The sequence below is a fragment of the Microtus oregoni genome, unplaced genomic scaffold, assembly GCF_018167655.1.
Source record: "Microtus oregoni isolate MIOR12 unplaced genomic scaffold, Mior012 000081F_ref0000091, whole genome shotgun sequence".
In the NCBI taxonomy this organism is placed as follows: Eukaryota; Metazoa; Chordata; class Mammalia; order Rodentia; family Cricetidae; genus Microtus; species Microtus oregoni.
In genome coordinates, this window is record NW_024544541.1 from 2,646,976 (window position 1) to 2,671,538 (window position 24,563).

The 24,563-nt window shown below is 48.5% G+C and overlaps 1 protein-coding gene across 2 annotated transcripts in view; it reads right to left on the minus strand.

Annotated features, from left to right (window-relative positions):
* LOC121441722 (beta-catenin-interacting protein 1) overlaps positions 1-17,140 on the minus strand; it is a 47,218-nt gene extending 30,078 nt beyond the window's left edge. The window contains exon 1 of one of the 2 annotated variants that reach the window (XM_041642965.1): positions 16,997-17,140. The gene's annotated coding sequence lies outside the window, so the exon portion shown is untranslated. The remainder of the gene's footprint in view (positions 1-16,996) is intronic. The other variant, XM_041642964.1, reaches the window with a different exon arrangement.
* Between the last annotated feature and the right edge of the window lie 7,423 nt (positions 17,141-24,563).

Below are 24,563 nucleotides of genomic sequence, written 5' to 3' on the forward strand. Positions count from 1 at the left end.
CCAACAAAAGCAGGAACAAGAAAACTTTGTGTCAGGCCAGTGTAGGGCTTGGTGACTGACTGCCAGGCACCAGGGCAGGACACTGGAACTTGAAGACACACCCGGTCCCTGACAACAGCGAGTGGCCTTGGGAAAATGTGTGCATTTACACCATCAATATGTGCACAGGGTGAAGGCAGAGGCGCTACAAGAGTCTTAGAGGAGGATGGTGACAGGAAGTCCCCAGGTTGGGGACCCACTGTGCTGACAGACCTCAGGACCCACATTCTGTGGGGGAAGCATGAAGGTGCACACTGGGGCTCTTACAGGGACAGCCTTCTCAGACTCCTGACCTGCGGGATGAGGATGACAGCAGCAAACAGGAAGTCAATGTCACACCACTGCTGGCCTGTAGGCCTGGGAAGGCTGAGGCATAGGACTGTAATTTCAAGGCCTGATTAGGCTACAGAGTGAGTCAAGGCCAGACTTAATGAGACTGTTCTAAGATAAAAAGTTCTCTTTAAAGAGGCTGAGGAGCGGGGCCACCACAGCAGAACACGCCTATAGTATCATACATTAAATATATATTTAAATATATTAAAATAAAAATTAAATAGAATTATATAATTTCAAAATAAATATAATAAAATATAAATATAAATTAAATACAAGTTAAATAAGTAAAATTAAACGATATATATTATATATACATATATATATATATGTAAAACTTCTATTAGTGGGAGAGAACTCTACAGGCTGTCCTCTGCTTCCACACACAGTACACACAAATAAATACACATAAAAATTTAAAAATCTACATGCTTAAAATCTCCAAGCTTCTTTCTCTCCATTCCCCTTCTGAATCTGACCACCAGGCCCCAGCTGGTTCACAGGAATGGGAAGGGTGAGGATCTAGAGGGGACTCCCTCCTACCCCCTATGCCCCAATCACTGGGGATCTTTCACAGGGGTCTCTGGGCATCACCCTGAGGACGGTTAACAGCTGGGTCCTCGTCGTAGGCTGCCCTGTGTGCTGTACGATGACCACCAGCATCCTCTACTTACCAGATGCCAGTACCTCCTCTGCAGGCGTGACAATCAAAACCATGGCCACTTGAGAACGTTATATTAAACAGGGTGCGGGCAAAGCACTTCCCCTGGCTCTGCAAATAAGCCACACCATCTCTATCACCACCAACCATGTAAACTGCACCATGATGATTTGCACAGGACTGCCCAGGTTTTTTAACCCGAATCAGGATTTAAACCCAGGTCATGTGGGCTCCTCTGTCACCCTCCTGGTAATCAGTAAAAATGTGTTCTGGGTCAGGGAGAGGGAGGAGGGCTGAGTTATGTCTTCTGCTGGAATCCCACACAGGGCAGCACCTCAGGTCCTCTAGGGATGTAATAAACATGGGCGCCACAGAAAATTCCACCTGCTCCATCCTCAGCAATTAACCTGCAACAACGTGGCTCCTGATGACGGCTCGGGCAAGTTACACAGTTTGCAGGGCGCAGTGCCATTCTTGGGAAATAAGTTTGGGATTAGGAATTTGTCCCAAGGATGCCAACCCAAATTCAAACCTGCCTCCAGTTCCTTCCTGCTGTATGAAGCCAGGCCATGCTGCAGAACAATGGTAATTACGACTGCTGCTGTGGCATTTTCCAAGTGCCAGGAATGGAACCAGTCATGGTCTACACATTGTCTTAGTTAAATTTAGTCTTCACAAGCCTGCAAGGTAGAAATTATTTCCATTTTATGGGTGAGGCAACTGAGGATCGGGAGAAGCTAAGCAATCCGCCAAGGCCACAAAGGACTCCAAAGCACAGCCTGGATTTGAGTTCCTGCTTTGAGCTGCATCCTACAAGCAGAGGGCAGAGCTACAGAGGACATTACCGGGCAACTGGAGATCATGTAACACGTGAGAATACTGTGTCAGGGCTATCCATGTGGAGTGGAATGATTATACTGTGGTTACATCGGGGTTTTATCTCTTTATTTTTATGTGTATGGATGTTTTCCCTGGGTCTACGACTGTGCACAGGAGCGTACAGTACTCTCAGAGGCCAGGACCCCTGGAACTGGAGTCAGAGACAGTTGCAAGCCATCATGTGGGTTCTAGGAACCAAACCTGGGTCCTCTAAAAGAGCAGTCTGTGCTCTTAAGCTCTGGGCCATCTCTCCAGACCCATTTGTCTGGTTCCTAAGAAGCACAAGATCCGAGGCGTCAACTAACTCTTGGTTGTTTCTGGGCAAGAGGGGAGGACGCAGTGGTTCTCCAAAGGCCCTGGCTTCAGTCGCATCCAGGATGGCCCACCTTAGTCTCAGTGCATGAGGCTTCATCAAGTAGGAAACAGCTGTGAGGCCATGCAGGGGTGATGCAGTCTCTCTGACTCTAACTACATGCTTTCCCTTCCGAGCCAAGCTGCTGCCTGTCCCAGTCACAGCAGTGCCACTCACGGGGCTTCAGGATAATCCAGGAGCACAGCCCTCATGACCGTCCTTCAGTGAAGGCTCTGACTGTACTGAATCTAACTAGTACTCCAACCTGTCACAGGAGAAACGCCACAGCACAGCAGGATGGGGAGGACGGAAAGTCCATGAGAGCCCTGGAGATGTGTGTGACTCTTCCCTTTTGGGCAGTGAGCCTGGCTCAGTGAAGGTTCCAAAGGCCACCATCACATAAAACAAAAGGGCTCCAGGACCCACCTGGAGACAGATTTCCCAAGACTAACAGGCTACAAAAGAAGCCAAAAGGGCCCCTTTCATCCTGCCCATAGCAGGGGCAGGGACAGATCCAGGCTCACCATTATTCCTTCTACATTGTGGCTCTCACGGGAGCAATTTCACTTCCCAGGAGACATTTGGCACCATCTAAAGATAATTTTTCTGGCCCTGTAACACAGATTCACACATGCACACATTCACACCTCTAAGCTACATTCTCCAACCCTACAAGACTTTCATTGTTTATATGTTTATTTGTTGTTTGTTTGTTTAGAGATAGGATTTCACTACATAGTCCTGGCTGGCTGGTTTAGAACTCACTCTGTAGACTAGGCTGGCTTCGAACTAACAAAGATGCACCTGCCTCTGCCTCCTGAGTGCTGTGATTAAAGGCGTGTACCACTGTTTCCAGCTAGGAACATTTTGTTTTTCAAAATTTTTCACTTTATTTTAATTGTGGGTGCTATATATGAGTATGTGCATATGAGTGCAGTGACCAAGGATGCTAAGGCTTCAGGTCCCCTGAGCTGGAGTTTCAGATGGCTGTGAGTTACATCATTTGGGTGCTGGGAACTGACCTTAGGTCTTCTGCAAAAGCAGTACACCCTTAAGCACTGAGCCATCATCTTTCTAGCCCCAGCATTAAAAAAAAAAGATTTATTTTTATTGATGTGTGTCTGTATGTAGGTATAAGCACATGCGTATGCAGATATATGCCTGTGGAGACCAGAAGAGTGCATCAGATGCCCTGGAGCTGGAGTTAGAGGTGGTTGTGAGCCACCTGGCTTGAATAATCAGAACCAAATTTGGGTCCTCTACAACAATAGCAATCTTTCTAAACTTCTGAGCCAGCCCATGGAAGGCTTTGGTTTTTGAGACACCGTTTCTCTGAAAGCTTTCCTGGAACTCACTTAGTAGATCAGGCCAGTTTTTTTTTTTAATTTATTTTTTTATTACGTATACAACATTCTGCCTTTATGTATGCCTGCAGGCCAGAAGAGGGCACCAGATCTCATTATAGATGGTTGTGAGCCACCATGTAGTTGCTGGGAATTGAACTCAGGTCCTCTGAAAGAACAGTCAATGCTCTTAACCACTGAGCCACCTCTCCAGCATGATCAGGCCAGTCTTAAACTCAGAAATCTATTGGCCTCTGCCTCCTGACTGCTGGGATTAAAGGCAAGTGTCACCACTGCCCACTTTATATGTAAGGTTTTTTTGAGACAGGGTCTCACTATATAGACCAGGTTGAACTCAAATTCATAGAGATCAGCCTGCCTCTTTCTCTCTTTGTGCTTGAATGTGACACCAAGCTTAGCAAATAAATAAATCAGAAAAATAAAGAATCCTGGAGGGCATGGGGTGTAGCTCAGTTCAGAGTGCTTACCTAGCCTATGGAAGACCTGAGCTGGATCCCCAACATCACACAAAACTGAGTGTGTTGTACACACTTAGTATTTATTTTTTTGGTTTTCAATACAGGGTTTCTCTGTGTAGCTTTGGAACTGTCCTAAAACTCACTCTGTAGACCATGTTGGTCTTTTTTTTTTTCTTCTAAATATTTATTTATTATGTATACAATGTTCTGTATGTGTGTATGCCCGCACACCAGAAGAGGGCACCAGATCTCATTATAGGTGGTTGTGAGCCACCATGTGGTTGCCGGGAATTGAACTCAGGACCTTTGGAAGAGCAGGCAATGCTCTTAACCACTGAGCCATCTCTCCAGCCCCCGACCATGTTGGTCTTAAACTCACAGAGATCCGCCTGAGTCTGCCTCCTGAGTTCTGGGATTAAAGGCATGAGCCACCATTGCCCAACTGTGCACACATGTATAATCCCAGAATTTAGGAGGTGAAGCCAGGAAGATCAGAAATTCAAGATCATCCTTGGGTACTAATGGAGTCTGAAGCCACTCTGAGCTATAAGACTATCTTAAAAAACAAAGTATATTTGAAGATGTGCACAAGTGGTGTGAAAACACATCATTTTACACAAGGGAGTTGAGCATCTGCAGCATAAGTGTCTGCAGGTGGTTCTAAGGACACCAGGCACAACTGAACTATATCAGAGCCAGGAATCAAGGCCAAGAAAAACTGTCTGATGGCCACATCACAGCTGCCAGTCACACCCTGCTCTACATACTCTGGGCCTTTGCATCTATTTCCTCAGCCTCAAACATTCTTCCTTCCCGCCCTGATCCATAACACCAACCCACGACTGTTCTCTGCCCGTGTCACAGTGCGTGCCTACACTTCTGCCTGCACCTCCATCCACTCAGGTCACTGAGTCCAGAGTGTGGCTGAGTGCAAGAGGGGGCAGTTTAAGGCTGGCCCAGGGCCTTGTTCTCAGAAATGCATTACAATGGACTCACACCTCCCATTAGATAGAACTCACAGAAAATCCGTAACAGAGAGACTGTATGCCACTGTCCAGAGCAAGGCATCAGGCCCTGGTATGTCAGCAGAGAACAAAGCACACAGGAAGAGGATGTTGAGCTAAGGAAGCTTCTTGACTGCTCCCAACACTCCAGCTTCTGAGCTCTGTCCCTAGGCTCCAGAGTTCTGACCGAGAACCAGAGAGGTCTCTTTTCTGCACAGGAGGAGACAGAGATGAGGGGAAGAAAGGCATAGTTCTTTTTTGTCCCCTCCCTAGAGAACAGCTGGCACACTGAAACCCGGCCAAGTCATGGTCTGAGACCTTAAGTCAGGAACCAGCTCGCCTCCAGGATCCGGCTCGGATCTTCCTCTAATCTAACCTGTCCCAGGATCATCAGCCTGTCAAGCCCCAGAGGGGCGGGTGACACGGAGTCTAGGGCCCTGGCCTATTTATAAGCAACTCCCTCAGCTCCCCAGAGTGTACAACACCCCTTGCACTGCCAGAGAACCCCAACCCAGGAGGAAACTAGGATGGTATTGTGTATTTACACGGAAAGGCCATTCCAGTTTCTTTGTGAACTGCATACGGTCTCCTCGCTGAGCCATAGACCTACTTAGTGGCCTTCATCATTATGGGCCAAGGCCACCTCAAAAGCAGGCCTGGGTAGCCAGCCCAAGCCTCACAGGACCACAGGGTCTCTCTCCCAGACTAACCTAGAGTAGCCTACTGCTTCAGGAATAACCTCCCTGGCTCAGTGGTTAAAATTACTGACTGCTCTCCCAAAGGATCTGGGTTCAATTCCCAGAATGCACAGGCAGCTCACTTCCATCTCTAACTCCAACCGAGAGGATCTGATGCCCTCTTCTGGCCTCTGTGGGCACCAGGCATGCACACGGTGCACAGACACACATTTATATACATAAAATAATCAATCGAACAAATAGAAACATCTTTCCACAGGTCTTCTGCCTTGGCCTCCCAAGCCACCTCTGATGGCCCAGGGAACCCCAAGCCTTCTACCATTGGGGCTAGAACGTAAATCAATAGGCTGGCCTGTGGCGTGAGGGCTCATTATCATTACTTGTGTCCCCCAGAGGCAGCAGGCTTGGCCTCTGAGCCACTCCATTTCTTTGCCCAGCTTTGGGAATGACAAATCTGTATTCTCAGATCCAGCTTAGAATCTCAGGGTGACGACCTGAGCTGACTCCTAGTGACCACCCTAAGTTGTAGGGTCTCTGCCTCTTTCTAATGAACGGAATCTTAGTACATAGGAACGTGGGAATTTGTGCTAAGACACAGGTACCTACTTCAGTTCTCACATTCCTAATAATGCAGCTGAAGGCCTCCGGGAAACATTTCTGCTGAGCCACAGCCAGCAAGCTTCCCTTTCCTCCGCCCCCAGCTACCTCGGAACAGAACATAATCCAAGGAAGGAGGAACCTCCCCTTCATTGGCTGCTGAGGACTTAGTTTCCTTCCTCCCCAGCTGCTGACAGGCTGTTCCCAACACAGATGTCCTCGGGATCTCCCAGGTGTTTCTTCAATAACTGGGACATGGTACCAAGAACACTGAAGAGGGGTCACAAGGCCTCGTCCATCCTCAAGGCATGGGCAGTGCTGGCCACGGCTCAGGTGAGGAGCGACCAGGCAGTGCATGCTCCAAGGAGCTAGCTCCTGTGATAGCGAAACAGGGGTAGGATGGGGCTTACACCAGGGGTTCCAAGGGAAAGCAAGCTCAGGAAAGTGATCAGAAACAAGACTGGAAGCCACAGGGACTGGCAGGAGGCTTACAAAGAACTGTCCCTACTGCCAATAGGTTGGTGGATCTACTCAGAACTGGACACACCCTGGTAATCTAGCTCAGGAGCTAAAGGCATACTTACCACTTGTAGTGACACCCCTCATTCCCCAAACCACCAAGCCTCAAAAGGGAGCAGAAGTCCCTGGGGAAAGCAGCAAACATTCCTGGTTTTAAATTAAAGTCACTCACCAAAGACTGTCACGTTTCATAACAAAAGCCTTAATTAAATCTTTAGAAGCCTGTGTGTATAGAATACCAGAGGACCTGTCTTCCTCCTGTGAGATGGCTCGGCAGATAAGAGCACTGATTGGAGGTCTCAGCCTCCAAATGACAGCTAAAAATCATCTGTAACTCCAGTTCCAGAGGATCCAGTGCCCTGCTCTGCCTTCTTGGGCACTAGGTCCACACATGGTGTACATGCATACACGGGGGGAAACACTCATACACACAGAATTAAAAAAAAAAATAGATCTTTAAAAAAAGAAAGAGGAACGACCCAGGGTCCAACGATCAAGATAAATGAGCATACTGCATCTGAGTGGGCCTGCAGGTCCCGGGCAGTGTTTGATAGCATCCATAGTACTGAGAGGCCTCAAAAGTCCTTGCTCTGCAGAGATCAAGGAGTGAGTGTAACTGGTCACTACCCAAAGTGCAATGAGAATGGACAGCCTGAGGCCTCTCAGGTGGCAGTGGCAGCATCCCCAGGAGGAGGTGATCCCAGCTCAGCATTAGCTGTCTGCACCCCAGTGAGTTCTGTCTCAAGCTGCAGCAGGTTATGCTGAGAAAAAAGTGGAAATGGGGAGGAGAGATGGAGGGATGCCTCACAGCCAGCTGTTTGCCTGAAAGCCCCACCATACCCTTCTAAGAACCACCTGCACCCCCTCTTCTGCCAGCCCCGGTGACTGGCCAGAGGAAGGCCAAGTTCCTAAGCCTGCAAGCATTGTCATCAACACTGACAGACAGGATGAGGGGCCCCTCTTCCTCAGTCTAGAAATCAAGAGAAACATAGTTAGGAAAGGATTCACACAGCCTAGCCATGACTGGCCTTTTGTGGCCTTCATAAAGAAAACGGCACCAATCAGAGGAGAGATTTACCAGGTTTTATACTAGCAGTATTCATACCTTTGTGTGTTTACATCAGCAGCCCCCACTTAACACACGAGACACATAACAATCAAAAGGGCATTAAATACTTGCCATCTGATAGAAACTAGAAGTGGGTCTTATTCCCCAGTCCTCAATGGGGCAGAGACAGGGAGATGGCTGGGACGGGTCTCTGGGAAGCTGGGCTGCCTAGGGCAGCATGCTGAGACTCAGGTATGGGCAGGGCTAACCATCTCCTTGGAAACTGGTTCACGATTGGCCTCATGATTTAGCAGGAAGAACAGGGGTGGGACCACACAGTGAGAGGTGTTTGATCCATGAAGGACCCTGATCTCCACAGGAAACCCCACTGGTGGAGTCCAAGGTTGCAGAATAACAGGCGGTAAGCTCATTTGCTTGCTCAGTTTAGGGACAAGGACCACAGGATCCAGCAGCAGGAAGCATGTGGTTAGACACTTAGGTGACTCGCAGGCCCGAGAAAGGCTTAATTGGAGCCTGTCTCAAAGCCTACGGCCCAGCTCCCTACACAGAAGAGGCAGCAGAAGTGGGTCACATTCTTCTGACTGCCACAGCATCACCACAGGCTCTAACTTCACTTGAAGAAGTACAGGGGCACTGAGTGACCTGGTGTCCTTGCTGGGCCCACCTTCTAATCAGACAGATTCTGCCCCAGTCAAAGTCTGGGGGCGGGGCAGTCCATTAGCCCAGGAGGGCTGCACAATGGCCTTCCACCTTCCTCTCTCCCTCCAAATGTGGGAAGTTACCTCTCCAGCCCTTTGCTCCCTCCACCTGGCCAAACTGGAGGGGGAAGGAACACTGTGTGCTTCCATATAACCTGCTGGATCTCCCTCACCTTGACCTCTGAGGAGATGGGCAGGCCTGGTGCTGGGCAGATTTGGGGAAGAAGAGTCTTGCCCCCACCCCATTCTGCGCATTTGACCTGAAACAGGGGAAGAACAGGGTTTCCGCATGCACAAGCTCCATGATGAACTCCGTGGGCACAGCAGAGGCCCCCACAGCTCACCCACCACCATGCGCCCTTGTCTGAAGTTGGCAGCAGAGGAACCTGACTGATAGGAAAAGAATCCTGCAGAAACAAGGAAAGGCAATGGCTACTGAAACACAACAGGTGGCCTGGCGTGGCGATACACACGACAGTCTCACACAGCGTGGCGATACACACGACAGTCTCACACAGCGTGGCGATACACACGACAGTCTCACACAGCGTGGCGATACACACGACAGTCTCACACAGCGTGGCGATACACACGACAGTCTCACACAGCGTGGCGATACACACGATAGCTCACACAGCGTGGCGATACACACGACAGTCTCACACAGCGTGGCGATACACACGATAGTCTCACACAGCGTGGCGATACACACGATAGTCTCACACAGCGTGGCGATACACACGATAGTCTCACACAGCGTGGCGATACACACGATAGTCTCACACAGCGTGGCGATACACACGATAGTCTCACACAGCGTGGCGATACACACGATAGCTCACACAGCGTGGCGATACACACGACAGTCTCACACAGCGTGGTGATACACACGATAGCTCACACAGCGTGGCGATACAATAGTCTCACACAGCATGGCGATACGATAGTCTCACACAGCGTGGCGATACACATGATAGACTCACACAGCGTGGCGATACACATGATAGCTCACACAGCGTGGCGATACGATAGTCTCACACAGCGTGGCGATACACATGATAGACTCACACAGCGTGGCGATACACATGATAGCTCACACAGCGTGGCGATACACATGACAGTCTCACACAGAAAGGCAAAGGAAGGTGGATCTCTTGTGAGTTCAGATTGCTCTACACAGTGAGTTCAAGGCCATCACCCCCTTCTTCTTTTTGAGACAGGATTTCTCTGTGGAACAGACCTGGCTGTCCTAGAACTCTCTTCATAGACTAGACTGGCCTCAAACTCACAGAGATCTGTCTGCCTCTGCCACCAACCACCAAAGTAGCCCTTTAAGGGGAAGCAACTTCCTTCTTTCCCGACAGTACCTGACAGCCGCTCAGGCTACTAGCTATGTAGCCAAGACTGTTCTTACACTCTTCTACCTTCTGCCTCAGCCTCCTAAGCGCTATGATCACAGGAACACACCAGCATGCCCACCATGGAAGCAAGGTCTGGCTAACCCTGGCCTCCAAGGTGTTCTTGTGGCTATCATTAGATACTAAATGTCACATCTGTCACCAGACACAAAGGCGCTGGGCTATTAACTCTTCCCCTTGTTCTTCTTCCAGGTGATGTGGCACCTGATCTGTTGTGCCTTTGAGAACTCTACCCCTGGTCTGTTCCCGAGAATTCAAAACACTCTTGTGTTTTTGACTCACATGACTCCATTAGACAGTTAGCTTTTTGGTGATACTTCTGCTATCTACTACATAGTCCCAGTACCTACAAGTCAGGTAAGTACTGTATTGGCTGACCTACGTTCCTAGTCCCCAACTATGTATTAACTGGAGTAACAGCTCATTAGAAGAAAGATGGACAAGTAGGAGACAACACTTCTCCATCTCTGGTCTTGGTTCGAATGACAAATGGCATCAGAACAAGATTAGGGATCAGCTTTATCTGCTCCACACATGACATCAGGGTATGACAAATGACCATCATGTATGATGCACGGTTTACACACATCTTACAGAAGCTTACACAGAACACAACTATAAAAAAAAGACTCATTGGCGACCCTCAGTCCTTCAGAAACTTACAAAGGAGGAGAACAATGTTTTAGTGCAGTTATTACAAGCACAGGAAGGCTTTGTGGAGGACCAGAGCATAACAGGCCTTTAATAACAGAGCAAGTCCGCAGCTGGTGCCCAGTCCTCTCTCATAAACCAAGTTCAAGCCTAAGTATCATTACTCCCATTTACCATCAGGGAAAGTGAGTAAAGAAAGGTTAATTAGCCCCCTCAAGAGAAAAGGGCCACAGCCAGAGAGCCAGCTCTCTGTCCAGGATGAGCTGGACCACAAACAAGCTTGCTCACCTTTCCAGACCTCCACTTCCGGTTATATAAGTAGTAACAACCACACATTTCCAAACCATAGTGAAGCTCAAATGAGACAATGGACACAAGCGTCACTGCCGCTCACTTCCTCGTCTTCTAAATAAGCACACGTCATTCTTACTCTCATAAGAAGCCCTGCTACACGAGCTAGAGGCTGCACCTACACAGACAATGTGTGACTAATCGCTGCTTCAGACTCTGTCAATGAAATGCCTCAGGACCCCGAGTGTGACTTACACAACAGGAGACTAGTTTGATCCCTGCTAACGCCTTTGGCCTCTCAAGGTTGGCAGGCATGCGGCATCACGCTCATAATGGACAATGGCATGCCTGAGGGAGGTTGGGAGCTGGCCGCTGGATCAGGCCAGATGCCAGCTCAGTTCCCAGTGAGCTGTGCCTCTGCCTGCTTCTCTCTGACTGCAATAAGTTTCCAATTCTGCTCCATTCACAGCAAAGAAGGCCAGTGCTTTCTAGACATCACTGTGTTCTCATCAGGTGACCAGACAGCAGGCGCTCATAGGCGACAGCGTGCCTGACTCCGCAGCAGGCCTGCTGATACTTGGCATGAGTGTAGAAGCAAAGAGGAGACAGGAAAGCTACCTATTCAATCATGATATATCAGAAGCTCGGGGCTGGGAGAGCACTTGCTTAACATGTGCAACACCCTGCATTAGACTTAAGCACTGCAAAATAATAATAATAATAATAAAGAGGAGAAGGAACATGGGCAGAGAAAAGGGGGAGGGAGAACTAATTTACATAGCTTAAACCAGAGCCCATGAGATATCCCCTGCTGGAGGGCAAGGAGCTAAGGGCTGCCCATGCTCACCCAGTGCCTTAGCACCAGGCAATGCTTGCTGATTTGCAGATTCCAGGAGGAAAGAAAGCTCAGTTGAGTCTCTAGGTCTTGGTCAGCCTAGCCTGTGACTCCTAGATTACCTGAGGGTTATTCAATCAGACTCTGTTGGCCAGAACAAGAGGCTCCTACTCCAACTGTTCTTGCTAGCATCCTGCTTCTTCTCCAAGGATGCATTCAGACATCTGAGAGCTCCAGGAAAAGGTCTCATGCAGCAAGTCCTTACTGTACAGAATCCATGAGAAACCCAAATTCCTACCACAGCCACCATCCAGCCCTGACTCTGCTCACCACACTCCAGCCCCCCATTACTTTGCTGCCTACACGCTGTCCCTTTGGCTCACCAGGTCATCATTCAAAAGTCACCCCTCAGAACTAGCTAGACCCTCACACTCATTTGTCTCGGCTATAACCAGGTTTATTCCCTCAACATCCCATGTTCTTTGTTTGGGACAAAGTCTCATACATAAAGCTGTGGACAGCCTTGAGCTCCTGATCTCCCTGGGATGACATCATGCCCCAGCTCAATACCCCACAGTCTTTTGCTCACTTATTATTTATTTTTTGTTTTATTCTTCATTGCTAAACATAGAACAGCGGGCTTCAGGCATACTAAGTGTGTGCGCCACCACTGAGCTACAAAGCTGACCGACTAGGAGACAGGATCAGTAGAGGAAGCACCAAGTGGGGCTGGGCAGCAGTTGAGTAGGAGAGCTCCCGCCTTGCACATCTGAGGCCTGAAGTCTAGCTTCCAACAAAACTAAAGAAATGCTAGATCTTAAAACTAACTTCATTAGACCATGAATCTTGGCTACATCTGCATCACAGTAGCGACTGGTGTCTGGTGTCAGTTATTTTAACTTCTTTTTTTTTTTTTTCTTTTTGGTTTTTCGAGACAGGGTTTCTCTGTGGCTTTGGAGCCTGTCCTGGAACTAGCTCTGTAGACCAGGCTGGCCTCGAACTCACAGAGATCCGCCTGCCTCTGCCTCCCAAGTGCTGGGATTAAAGGCGTGCACCACCATCGCCTGGCTTACTTCTTTTTTGAAAGACAGTCTCAACTATGTGGTCCTCCCTGGTTGGCCTTAGACTCAAACTCACAAAGATCCTCCTGCCTCTTCCTCCTGTGTGTTGGGATTAAAGGTGTGTGCCATCATGCCCAGCTTCAACTACACAATGATTTACCAAGCGTCTGCTGAATTGGACCATAAATAATAAACAAAGACAAACTCTGCTCTCGAAGAGCTTAAATTCTCGCAGGAAGTAAGAAATTGATTAAAGAAAACTGGAATAACAGGGCTGATGGAGGCTCGGCACATGAAAACACTTGCCTGGCAAGCCTGGTGACCTGAGTTCAAGCCCAGACCCCACAGAAAAGAGGGAGAACCAACTCTAGAGAGTGTGTTACGTGCATGCACACACACCCCACACCAAACTAATTAACTTTCCTTTTCCAGTCTCATGTATGTGGTGTGCATGTACATGCATGTTTTCCATGTGTGGAGGTTTATGTGCGTGTGCATATGCATGAGGTAACCCAAAGTTAATGCCTGGGATTATCTTTGATTGCTCATTCACTGGGGCAGGGTCTCTCAATCAAGGCCAAAGCCTCCTGCGGCTAGTCTGGCTAGCAGGCTTACTCTGGGGAGTTACAGCAGGCCACCACACCCACCCAGCATTGGTGTGGGTTCTGGGGATCCAAACTCCAGTTCTTACTCTTATATGGCAAACACTTCACCATCTGTGCCATTTCCCCAGCCCCAATCCTTTGAAAAGCGAAACAATAGCTATCAGTTCCACGAAGCGAACACTAAATACAAGGTGCCATCCTGGGCACTAAATAGGGCTCGCTAATTTAACCCTTTCAACAACTCCACAAGGGAAAAAGCACTACATTACAGACGAGGCAAGCTCAGACATGGAGAGGTTAATAATGTTCTGAAGCTCGCAGAGTCAAAGACGGCAGAACCGAGATCCAAGCCCAGAGTCTCGGTATAAAGTTCGCGCTCTAATTAAGAGCTACATCTCATATTTGTGGGGTGTTAAATAACTCCGTGGTCAGCACCCTCGGCAGCTGTTCTCTGGGGGCAGGGCTGGACAGAGAACAGCCCTATCTAGGAAGAGCTGCTGTCTCCAGTGAGCACAGTCAACGGCAGCCTGCTGGGATTCCTCAGATGATGAGAAAAGACACGGGAACGGGCGGCACCGCTGGCCGTCAACCTTTACACTCTGTGCAGGTCACCGACCTCGAACACTGTGAAAGACACAGATGAGTCCAGTGGAGACCGTGGCCTCAGACAGCTCCGAGACACATATATGTATACACGAAGCTGAAACAGACGACATGACAGGCACCAAAGGAAAGGCACAACCTGCTACGGGATTTCCAAGGAGTCCAGCCCCTAGGTCCCCACTGCCCACACGTGTCACCTCCGAAGGCCTCTGTGACATATAGAATTACAGCAGCATAGAGCAAGTTTAATTCTGTTAAATAGCTCGAGTTCATGACACTCAGGTGTTCCCTCGCTGTAATAAACCATCCTAACTTACTACTTTTCCTTTTCTTTCTCCCCTCACCTTTTTTAAAATTTTAATCTTTTGATTTTGCTTTTTGTTTAACTTCGGAGTTTCTCGATAGCTCCTGGCTGTCCTGGAACTCACTCTGTACAACAGGCTGGCCTTAAACTCACAGAAATTTGCTTGTCTTTGCCTCCCAAGGGCTGGGATTAAAGGTCACTGACCTCAAACACTGAAAGACAATTCCAATGGAGACCCTGGCCTCAGACAGCTCAGAGACAAATTTCTTAATCTGGGAGTACTGAGTACCAAACCCAGAGCCTCACACATTTCCTCTAACTGAGCTGCATTCTTAACCCCTTCAGTGTCTTTGTCCAGCACTTCACAACAGAGGCAGGGCACTAATGTCTCCATTTAAACGCTGCAGCTGGATATGGGAAGGAAGCCCAATGCGTTCTCTCTCCTCCATCTCTAATTTATAAGCCCACAAGCTCTCTTCCATCACAGGGGTAGCCTATCCCACGAGCACACTGCTGTACTATGGTGACTTCTCTCTGAGCTAAGTCATGAGTCCACCAGACTGCAAAAGGCAGGAGCGACATCATACCTGAGTGTGTCTAACACAGTGCCTGACCCACAGCGGAGCCTCAACAAGATCTGCTGAGCTCAACTTGAGCAAAGTCAGATAGGGAGACATTCCCTACGCTACATGGAACTTGTAGTTCTGTTTTTCAGAGTTTGCTTCCCAGCTCCCTGCACCAAGTAGTGTGTGTGTGTGTGTGTGTGTGTGTGTGTGTGTGTGTAGAGGGGTGGGAGGAACAAACAGGGCTGGCTCTAGTTCCATCCTTCTACTACCATCACCCAGATGCAAAATCACCACCATCTCTAGCTGGGCAATTTCAACAATCAACTAGTGTCTTTTCCTCCACCTCCACACCCCATAATTCTGTCTCTTTATGGCGGCCAGAGCAATCCTTTAAAACTTAGATCATATCTTAATACCTTTCTGTTTAACAGACTCTAATGGCTTCTAACTCTTTGGATAATATACTATAACCTACAAAATGTATTCTTTTAACATACAGGTTCTTCCTTTCTCTCCCAACACACTCCCTCTCTCTACGAGGGTCTCAAGAAGCCCAGGCTGACCTTGAGCTCCTGATCTCCTTGCCGCCACCTCCCAAATGCTGCACCGCCACATCCAGGCTGTCGTCGATTCTTAGTGCTCTGGCCCCTTCGCAGCACTTAACACTGAAATGACTTTTAGCCACCTACTTATTTACTCGTTATTATCTGTCCTCTTTCCTTCTTGGAATGTCATCTCCCAGAAGACAAGGATTGTGTAAGCCTCAGAGCATGGAGTTCGTGAATGAATTTCCATCTCACAGCAGTGACTTCTGTCCACATGGACCACACTGACTCTACCAGGAAGCCATGAATGACACACTGGCACTTAACAGTTGGCACCTTTATTTGTGATTCAAAGTCCTGCTTTGAATCCAAGGAAGTTCTGGCATCTCCGAACACTTTAATGGCAGAAGAGATCAGTTATCACAGGGTTCCAGCCAGGAACAAGAGCCTAGTGGCTGCAGCAGGGAACCAGAAGCCAACGCACTTGGGAAGTATATCTCAAGAAAAACTGACTTGCCTCCAGCTCCTATACCACATCTGTGCCTCAATTTACCCAGCAGTTATCTAGGCACACTTCCTTGACATCTGCAACAGGAGACAAAGTAATTAACAACTAGGGGCATAGTTAGATCCTCAGATAGGAAGTGCTGCAAGCCACACGTCCCATTATTTATAAAACTGTTGATTTGTGCCCAGCACAATACCCCTGGGCCTTCCCATAAACTAACTCGACAGAGATACTGCTCAGACAAGTTCCATACACAGGAACAAGCAAGGGCTGCAGGGCCTCAAGAGGCAGGGTGTCCAGAGCTCCAGGCTCAAGAGAAAGGGAAGTGCATCGTTAATGGGGTGGCAAAGAGGAGGGGTTAAAGGCAGTTTGGAGGTCCAAGTGGTTAAACCTGCAGGTTCATGTTCACAAATACCCTGCGAACATGAGCCATGTGTCTCTCACATATACCTTCTAAAAACACAAGGGAGAGGTGGTACTGGGGGAGCGGACAGTGCATTCAAACTACAGAAGGAGGAAGGGAGGCTGGGCAGCCAGAGAGACCTTGGCAGCATTTAGTAGGGGAAACAAGGAGAGTCAGGATGCTGGGAGAGGGGTGTAAAGAGGAGACAGGGCAATGGGACCCGGAGGGTGGACAGGCGATGTCAAGCACACGGGCCCAGAGGGTGAGCAACTGGGACACCTGTGGAGGGGGAACCCCAAAGGAAAGGGAAGAAGGTAGCAGGGGGGTCTGAGGCGGGAGGTAGCAGCGCCGGCCGTGGTGGGGACGGCGGGTCCAGGCCCAGGGCGTCGCGCCAGCGGGGCCAGCCCGGTGGGTCTCGGCGGGGTCGAAGGTGCCTTCCGCGGCCCCTCCCCGGGAGACAAAGGGCCAGCGGCTCCCCCGTGCCCCGGCGCCGTGCCGACCCCGTGCTGCGGTCGGGGCTCGGCCTCGCGCTTACCTGGGCCGCCCGAGCGCGCGGCGCCGGGGGCTGCGGGTCCGGAGCGCGGCGGCCTGTTCCGGGGCGCGCTCAGCCGGAGCAGCAGCCGCGGCGGCGGCAGCAGCAGCAGCAGCAGGAGCGGCCGCCTCAGCCTCCGCCTCTCCGTGAGTCACCGCGGCGGGGAAGGAGGGAGGCGCCAGGCCGCCGGAGGAGGGACCGGCGGAGGGGGCGGCATTGGGCTCCGCGCGCTCGGCGGAGGCGCGGCAAAGGCCACGCCCCTGGGGGCGGTACCCGAGAGGGGCGGGGCCTGGAGGGGCGGAGCCCGAGGGAGGGAGAGAGCCTGGTATTGGTTAGCGCTGCTTGTGGGGCTGGCTGGAGGGCGGAGTCCGGAGCCTCACTGGGAGGAAGGCAGTTCATTGGGCATCTCTGCTCGGAGGCGGGGTCTCCTGGTGGAGGGGTAGTAGATGACTCCGTAAGGAGAACCCAGGGGAGGAGCGGGCGTTGTGGGCACCGAGGGGTCACATAGGGTAGACTCTTCGCTGAGGCTAGTTGACCCAGAACCCCGAAAGAATCTGAAATGGAAGAGGTTGCAGACTATTTAGGGGCGTGGTGCCTTGAAACACTTAGGTCCGCTCTTGGATTTGTGGCCTAGCCTGGGATCTGTGTCGCCCGGAGTGCCCAGGGCCTGTGGTAAAAAATGTTGCTGTATCTAGAGAGGGTCAAAAAGGGCAATAGCACATTTCAAGTAAAACACGAATTGCTTTTGGTATTCGACATCCTTTTAAAGGGACGAGAATGTTTAAGTGTGGTCTCATTTCCAGTATTTATTTTTTGAAAGATTTATGTGTGTATCCACATGCATGTTTGTGTAATGTGTATATATCTGACCTGAAACTGGAGTTACAGATGGTTGTGAGCAGCCATGTGAGTCTGGACACTGAACTCTGGTCCTCTACAAAAGCAGCAAGTGCTCTTAACAGTTGAGCCCTCCATCTCTTCAGCCCCTGGTTTAAAATGTTTTGGCCCACCGTTTACAAAGGGTGCTGTCAGTTCAGAGGCTCTCCTTAACAGCTTCTCCACCTTCCAGTGTCTTCTGTTCTTTATTCCGCCCTCTTCTGTACATTTCCCCCTTCCTCTTGGGAGGGGCTGGAGAGATGACTCAGTGATTAAGAGTACATAGTGCCCTTGCAGAAGACCCAAGTGTGATTCCTAGTGTCCATGTCAAATGGCTCACAAACCACCTTAACTCCAGCTCCGGGGGATCCAATGCCCTCTTCTGCCTCTGTGAACACTGCATTCACATGTATAAAACCACACTCTGATATACATATAATATATCACATATACATATAATTGAAAAAATAAAAATTAGCTGTGGAAAAAATTGGTGTTTAAGAGCACTAACTGGGGCTGGAGAGATGGCTCAGAGGTTAAGAGCACTGGCTGCTCTTCCAAAGGTCCTGAGTTCAATTCCCAGCAACCACATGGTGGCTCACAACCATCTGTAATGAGATCTGGCACCCTCTTCTGGCCTGCAGGCAGACACACAGACAGAATATTGTATACATAATAAATAAATATTTAAAATAAAAAAAAAGAGCACTAACTGATCTTGCAGAGGACCTGGGTTTGGTTCCAAACACCCACATCAGATAGCCCACCTATGACTGAAATTCGAGTTCTAGGGGATTCAACACCCTCTTCTAGTGTCCATGGGCACTACACATGGTGGACATAAAACAGGTATACACCCCTGTATAAATTATTAATTAAAAGTTGTATACTAAAATTGAAATGATATAGGAATCAACATGGCCCCGGCCCAAAGAAGACATACAAATTTCTGAAGCATTTCCTATTTGAAAATAAAGTTAAGAAAGACAAAAATTAAAATACAATAAACTTTTGTGTATTGCTGTTGTATGGCACTATTCTTGGGGAGCCTTGAGCAAGCACCTCCTCCTCTCAGACAGGGTGCTAACTACAGGACAACTATCTACCTAAATCCAACTTGGTAAAACCAAATGAATCTTATTGGTATTACTTCCAGGAGCATGGGTGAAGTTACAGGCACAGAAATGACTCGAAGGCAGCTGTATCACCCACACCCACATATCCTGTGAGTATCAGCTCACAAAAGCTGGAAACCTGGGACACACTACACAATCTGCAGGCAGCTTAACAGGCTGGAGAACAGTCTTTCCCTGAAGCTCAGCAGCCCATAACCCTTCTAGGCAGCTCAGCAGGCCTTACTGCCTATATATGCTTGGGAAGAGAGGAGCCTAGTGAATCTGATCAATTTCAGGAACTTCCTGAAGCCACTGAATTATTTACCTCCTGGGCTTAATGTGGTCAGCTGTGGGATGGAATATTACACCTTCCCTTGGAACATACAGGTGCTTCAACTCCACTTTAACATCCTGTGTCTTGTTTTGTTTAGTTTTTTCGAGACAGGTTTTCTCTGTGTAGCCTTAGCTGTCCTGGATCTAGCTCTATAAAATAAACTCACAGAGATCTGCCTGCCTCTGCCTCCCAAGTGCTGGGATTAAAGGTGTGAGCCACCACCACATGGCCTGTGTCTTTTTTTGTTTGGTTGGGTTGGTTGGTTTTGTTTTTGTTTGAAACAGGGTTTCTTTATGTAGCCCTAGTTGTCCTGGAATTTACTCTGTAGACCAGGCTGGCCTTGAACTCACAGAGATCCACCTGCCTCAGTCTCCTGAGTGCTGGGATTAAAAGAATATACCCAGCACTGCCCCAGCTTAACATCCTGTATCTTAAGGAGCTTGCTACAAAGACAGGTTATAATCTTGGAGGAAACTGCTATACAACAGTTATATGTGCACATATTGTTTGTGTGTGCACATGTGTGTGGATGTCAAGTCTTGTATCTCCCCCTATTATTTTCCACCTTCTTCTATTATGGTTTTTGTTTTGTTGTGAGTCAGTCAGTGTCTCTCACAGAATGTAGAGCTGAGAAACACTTGATGAGGTTTCCTTGATTTTTTTTAATGACATTTATTTTTATTTCACGTGCATTGGAGTTTTGCCTGCATGTATGTCTGTATGAGGCTATTGGATCCCCTACAACTGGAGTTACAGGAAGTTGTAAGCTGCCATCTGGGTGCTGGGAATTGAACTCAGGTCCTCTGGAGGAACAGCCCATGTCTTAACCACTGAGCCACTGCTCCAGCCTCTTGAGTGTTCCTACCCAGCAGCCTGCACAGCACCTCATGACAATTTGCCGTCCAGGAGGGAGGAAGCTGCTGGCTCAGTTCCAGCTTGATTTGGCGGTGTGATACATTCCAGTGTGTGGTTGGTGTCTTCAGTATTGTGGGTGGGTGATCAGGAGCAATCCAATGCAATAGACTTCTATTGTTCTGGAGCCTCTGTGGCTTCCTGGCCAGCTGACAGGGAGAGGCCCATACTTGACCCTGGGATTGTTGCTTAGAGACCTATGGCTTCTGGGGTAGCATTTTCCATCCATAGAGAGCATTTCCATTCAAACTTGTTTAAAATTTTTTTTTGATTAATTAAGTCTAGATTGGCTAGACTAGACTGGCAAGCCCCAGAGCTCTGCCTACTCAGCAAGTTGATTACAAGCTTTTACGTGGGTGCTGGAGATTCAGTGACCAAGCTCCCGACTCTCAGAGTAAACATTTTAAAAACGCTCTTCTTCTATTCGGAAATGCCCACATCACTCTTTACTCTTGATTCCACAGACTGTATTGTAGTCATGACTGAGGGACATGTAGTTATGAGATTATGAATCCTCCAAGGCCAGAAATGTCTTATTCATGACTAGATCTCCAAAGAATCCTGCGTCTGGAGCAAAATTTCAACAAACTTTTGCCAATACAGCTTATCAATGGGTCCTCCAAGATTCCTGGTGAATACAGGATGGATTATGTTTTTTTAAGATATGTTTAAGGAGCAGGTGGGAAAGGAATGCAGAAGATTAAGATGTGTTAGTGTAAAATAATGGATACTTTTCTTATTCTTCCCAAATTTTTCATATGTAATTTTTAAAGATTTGTTTGTTTTGTTTTATATGTGTTTGCCTGCATGTATTACTACTTGCATGCAGTGCCCTCAGAGTCCACAAGAGGGCACTGGATCCCCTGAAACTGGAGGACAGATGTGTGTGAACTGCCTTGTGGGTGCTGGGAACCTAACTCTGGTCCTCTGCAAGAGCAGCCAGTTCTCCTAACCACTAAGCCATCTCTCCAGCCCCCTGTATTATTTTTATAGTTTAAAATTACAGTACGTTCATCAATACAGTCAGTCTCTCAACTACCCCGGGGCTCAGAGTTGAGCAATCTGCATTTCTAGGCAGCACTGTGACTTTAGATTCGCTCTGGCTCCACCCTCTGCCTAGGAAACAGGAGCATCTGTCAGTGCTGACAGCCCCCAAGCCATCTCCCCTCCCAGGGGAAGTTAGCCTGAGCCCTCTGGCGCATTCGTGAGGCTGCCCCTTACAGTATTTACCTCCCCCTGAAGTAGGGGAGACACGTGACACAACGTGGACCAATTGAAGTCTTCCTTTAAACTTTCAGAATTGGCAATGAATGGAAGACATCATGGCTCAGTGGGTAAAGGGCGCTCGTGCGCAAGCTCCATCACCTGAGTCCCGCCTCCTCCCCCTGCCCTAGAACTCACACAGAGGTGGAAGGAGAGAACAAATCCCGCAGAGTGGCCCTCTGGCTTGTGCACTCACGCTGCATGGCACACCAGCTCCCCCTCCCGTACGTGCAAAGACACACACACACACACACACACACGCACGCACGCACGCACGCACGCGCGCGCGCACTAGCAAAAATAAAACTGAGAAGAGAACGGTGACAACCATCTTTCTCTGTGAGTTTAAAGCCAACTTGGTCTTCCTGGCAAGTTAAAGGGCAACCAGAGTTGGGCAGTTGCCAAGCAAAAGCAGGAAGAACATAAGCTCAGAGCCAGGATGGGCACCAGTTACACAGCTCAGAACAGATTCAGAAACAGAAAAAAACATAAGATAATAAAGATAACCAATTTATATAAATCAACAGTGATGTTTATATTGATTGTCAATGTGACAGGGTCTCAGATCACCCTGGAGACAAGTCTGTGGGCATGTCTGCAAGGTATCATCTGGACTAGGTGGATTAAATGTGGACAGCACCATCCCATGGTGTACCTCCGTGGTGACATGCTTACCTAGCATGAACAAGGCACTGAATTTGATGGACCCAGCATTACAAAAGGAGGGGATGAACCAATTTTCAAAAAATCTAAATGTAACAACTATTAACTAACAAATAATACCAAGCCACGCATGGTAGCTCACATCTGTAACTTCAGGAAGCTGAAACAGGAGTATTGCTGTGAGACCTCACAGTTACATACTGAGCTGAAGGTTAGCCTGGGCTATGGAAATGAGATCCTGTCTCAGAAATGCTAACAAAGGCCACTGATGTGGCACAGGGGGTAAAAGTACTTGCCTCACAAGCCTGATCGCCTGCGTTTGCTATCCTACACCCGTGTAAACATGGAAAGAGAGAATCAACTCCAAAAGTTCTACTACACACACACACACACACACACACACACACACACGTACACACGCAAACACCTACACATGCACACACTCACAAGGGCTGGACAGGTGACTCACTGGGCAAAGCAATCACTATGCAAGAATTATCCGATTCCCTGAACTCATACAAGGCCAGGCATGTTGGTTTATGTTTAATTCTAGAGCCCTGGTAAGGAGGCAGAGACACGAGAATCCCTGGAAGGTCACAGCCAGCTGGTCTGGTGTACACATAGCTGAATAAAAGACCCTGCCTTGAACAAACTGGAAGCTGAAAACTGACGCTCAACAATCCTCCTCTGATGTTAATATGTGCACCAAGGAATATGTACGCACACATGCACACACACGGGTTTGTGTTTTTACCTTTCGTTCTGATCCCTATGCCTGTGATCTGCTTATATTTGGCGTGGCTCTTAACTTTTCAGAGGACAGATATTTGGAGGCCAAATGCACAAGGGACAAAGACTGGCAGTCATGTTCCATTCTCCTCAGTTGTGCCTTGGCAAAAATTCCACCAATTTTCCTTTGGAGATAATAAGGAATTATTAAAAGTAATGATGAAAGCATTTTGTAGATGAGTGCATATACATATTTCGTATTCTGAGTGCGGTAGGTGCAGCTGTGACCATCTGGCTAGCTGCCAGCCTGCTCCCAGAGCGTTCGTTGGTCTCCACAGCATCTGATAAGTACGTTCCCCACCACATCACAAAGCCCTGATATACCTGTTAGGGTCAGAGAAAAGAAATCACACCTCATTCCTGAGCCTGGTAGTTCAGTAGACCTGCATGTTTCTGAGAATGTACTGTAATGGACTGTAGGCGCAGCTTCAGACATATTAATCACGGTAAAGACAGAGCAACTGAGATCTCACCTTGGATCCATACACTCGGCCTGTTGCCTCAAAATGTAGTCTGTCTACTACCGTTTGACCCTGGTTATTGTCCAGTTAAGGGCTGAAGAAAAAGGTAATCCCTAAGAGCAAATCTCTCTGTGGGGGCTAACACAGCCATGACTCCCTCCTAGAAAACAGCTGAGTTGCAGACCTGTAGATGCTGCGGGACAGTCAGAGTATCCCGAGAGGCCGAAGGGACCACGGCCGTCAAGCAACTCCTTCCTGGCCACCGTGAGGAATACAGACCGTTCAACAGAGTGAGAAACAAGCCCAGAGCCTGTTGCTACTATCTGTAGCTTTGTTCTGCATGTTCCCCTCACAAGATGGTAGAAGTTGTCAGCCTCCTAGAGACAACACCCTCCTGCGCCACAGGCTTCTTCTGCTAGAGTCCTCTGGGATTTATACCACTGAGGTCTGACTTTGCCCTCTCACCTCACACACTGGGCAGCCAGATTTCATTCGGTCCAGCGGAGATTGTTCAATCTAAACGAAGTTTGGAATTTGTTTCTCCACAACCCAACCTCCTTGTTTCCTCATTACAATTCCCACGGAAGTTACTTCCCGTCGGCAGTACTGCCTCCCAGCTGGTTAACCAGAGGCTGCTTTTTAAAAGTTGATAATAGTCACGGCTGAGGGTGCGCCTCTATGCCCCATGTCTGCTAATGATGAGCCTCACACAAACGCGTATGCGGAAGGGACAGGCACAGGGCAGATATGCGGGGATCTGAGCTTACTCACTCTGCTCCCACGTGCTACATGACAGGCAGTAATGACTATTAATTATTTAAGCAATGAACATTAGAGCCAACACAGGCCATTTTTTTTTTTATGGAAGCCACACTCTTGGATCTTTTGTTTAAATCATTTTAATTAACAGAAGCTATAGTGCCCAGAGAAATATATCATGATACCAGCAAAAGAATATTTTTTTGTTGCTTTTTCCTTTTAAAAAATGACAAATTAAGCCGGGCGGTGGTGGCGCACGCCTTTAATCCCAGCACTCGGGAGGCAGAGGCAGGCGGATCTCTGTGAGTTCGAGACCAACCTGGTCTACAAGAGCTAGTTCCAGGACAGGCTCCAAAACCACAGAGAAACCCTGTCTTGAAAAACCAAAAAAAAAAAAA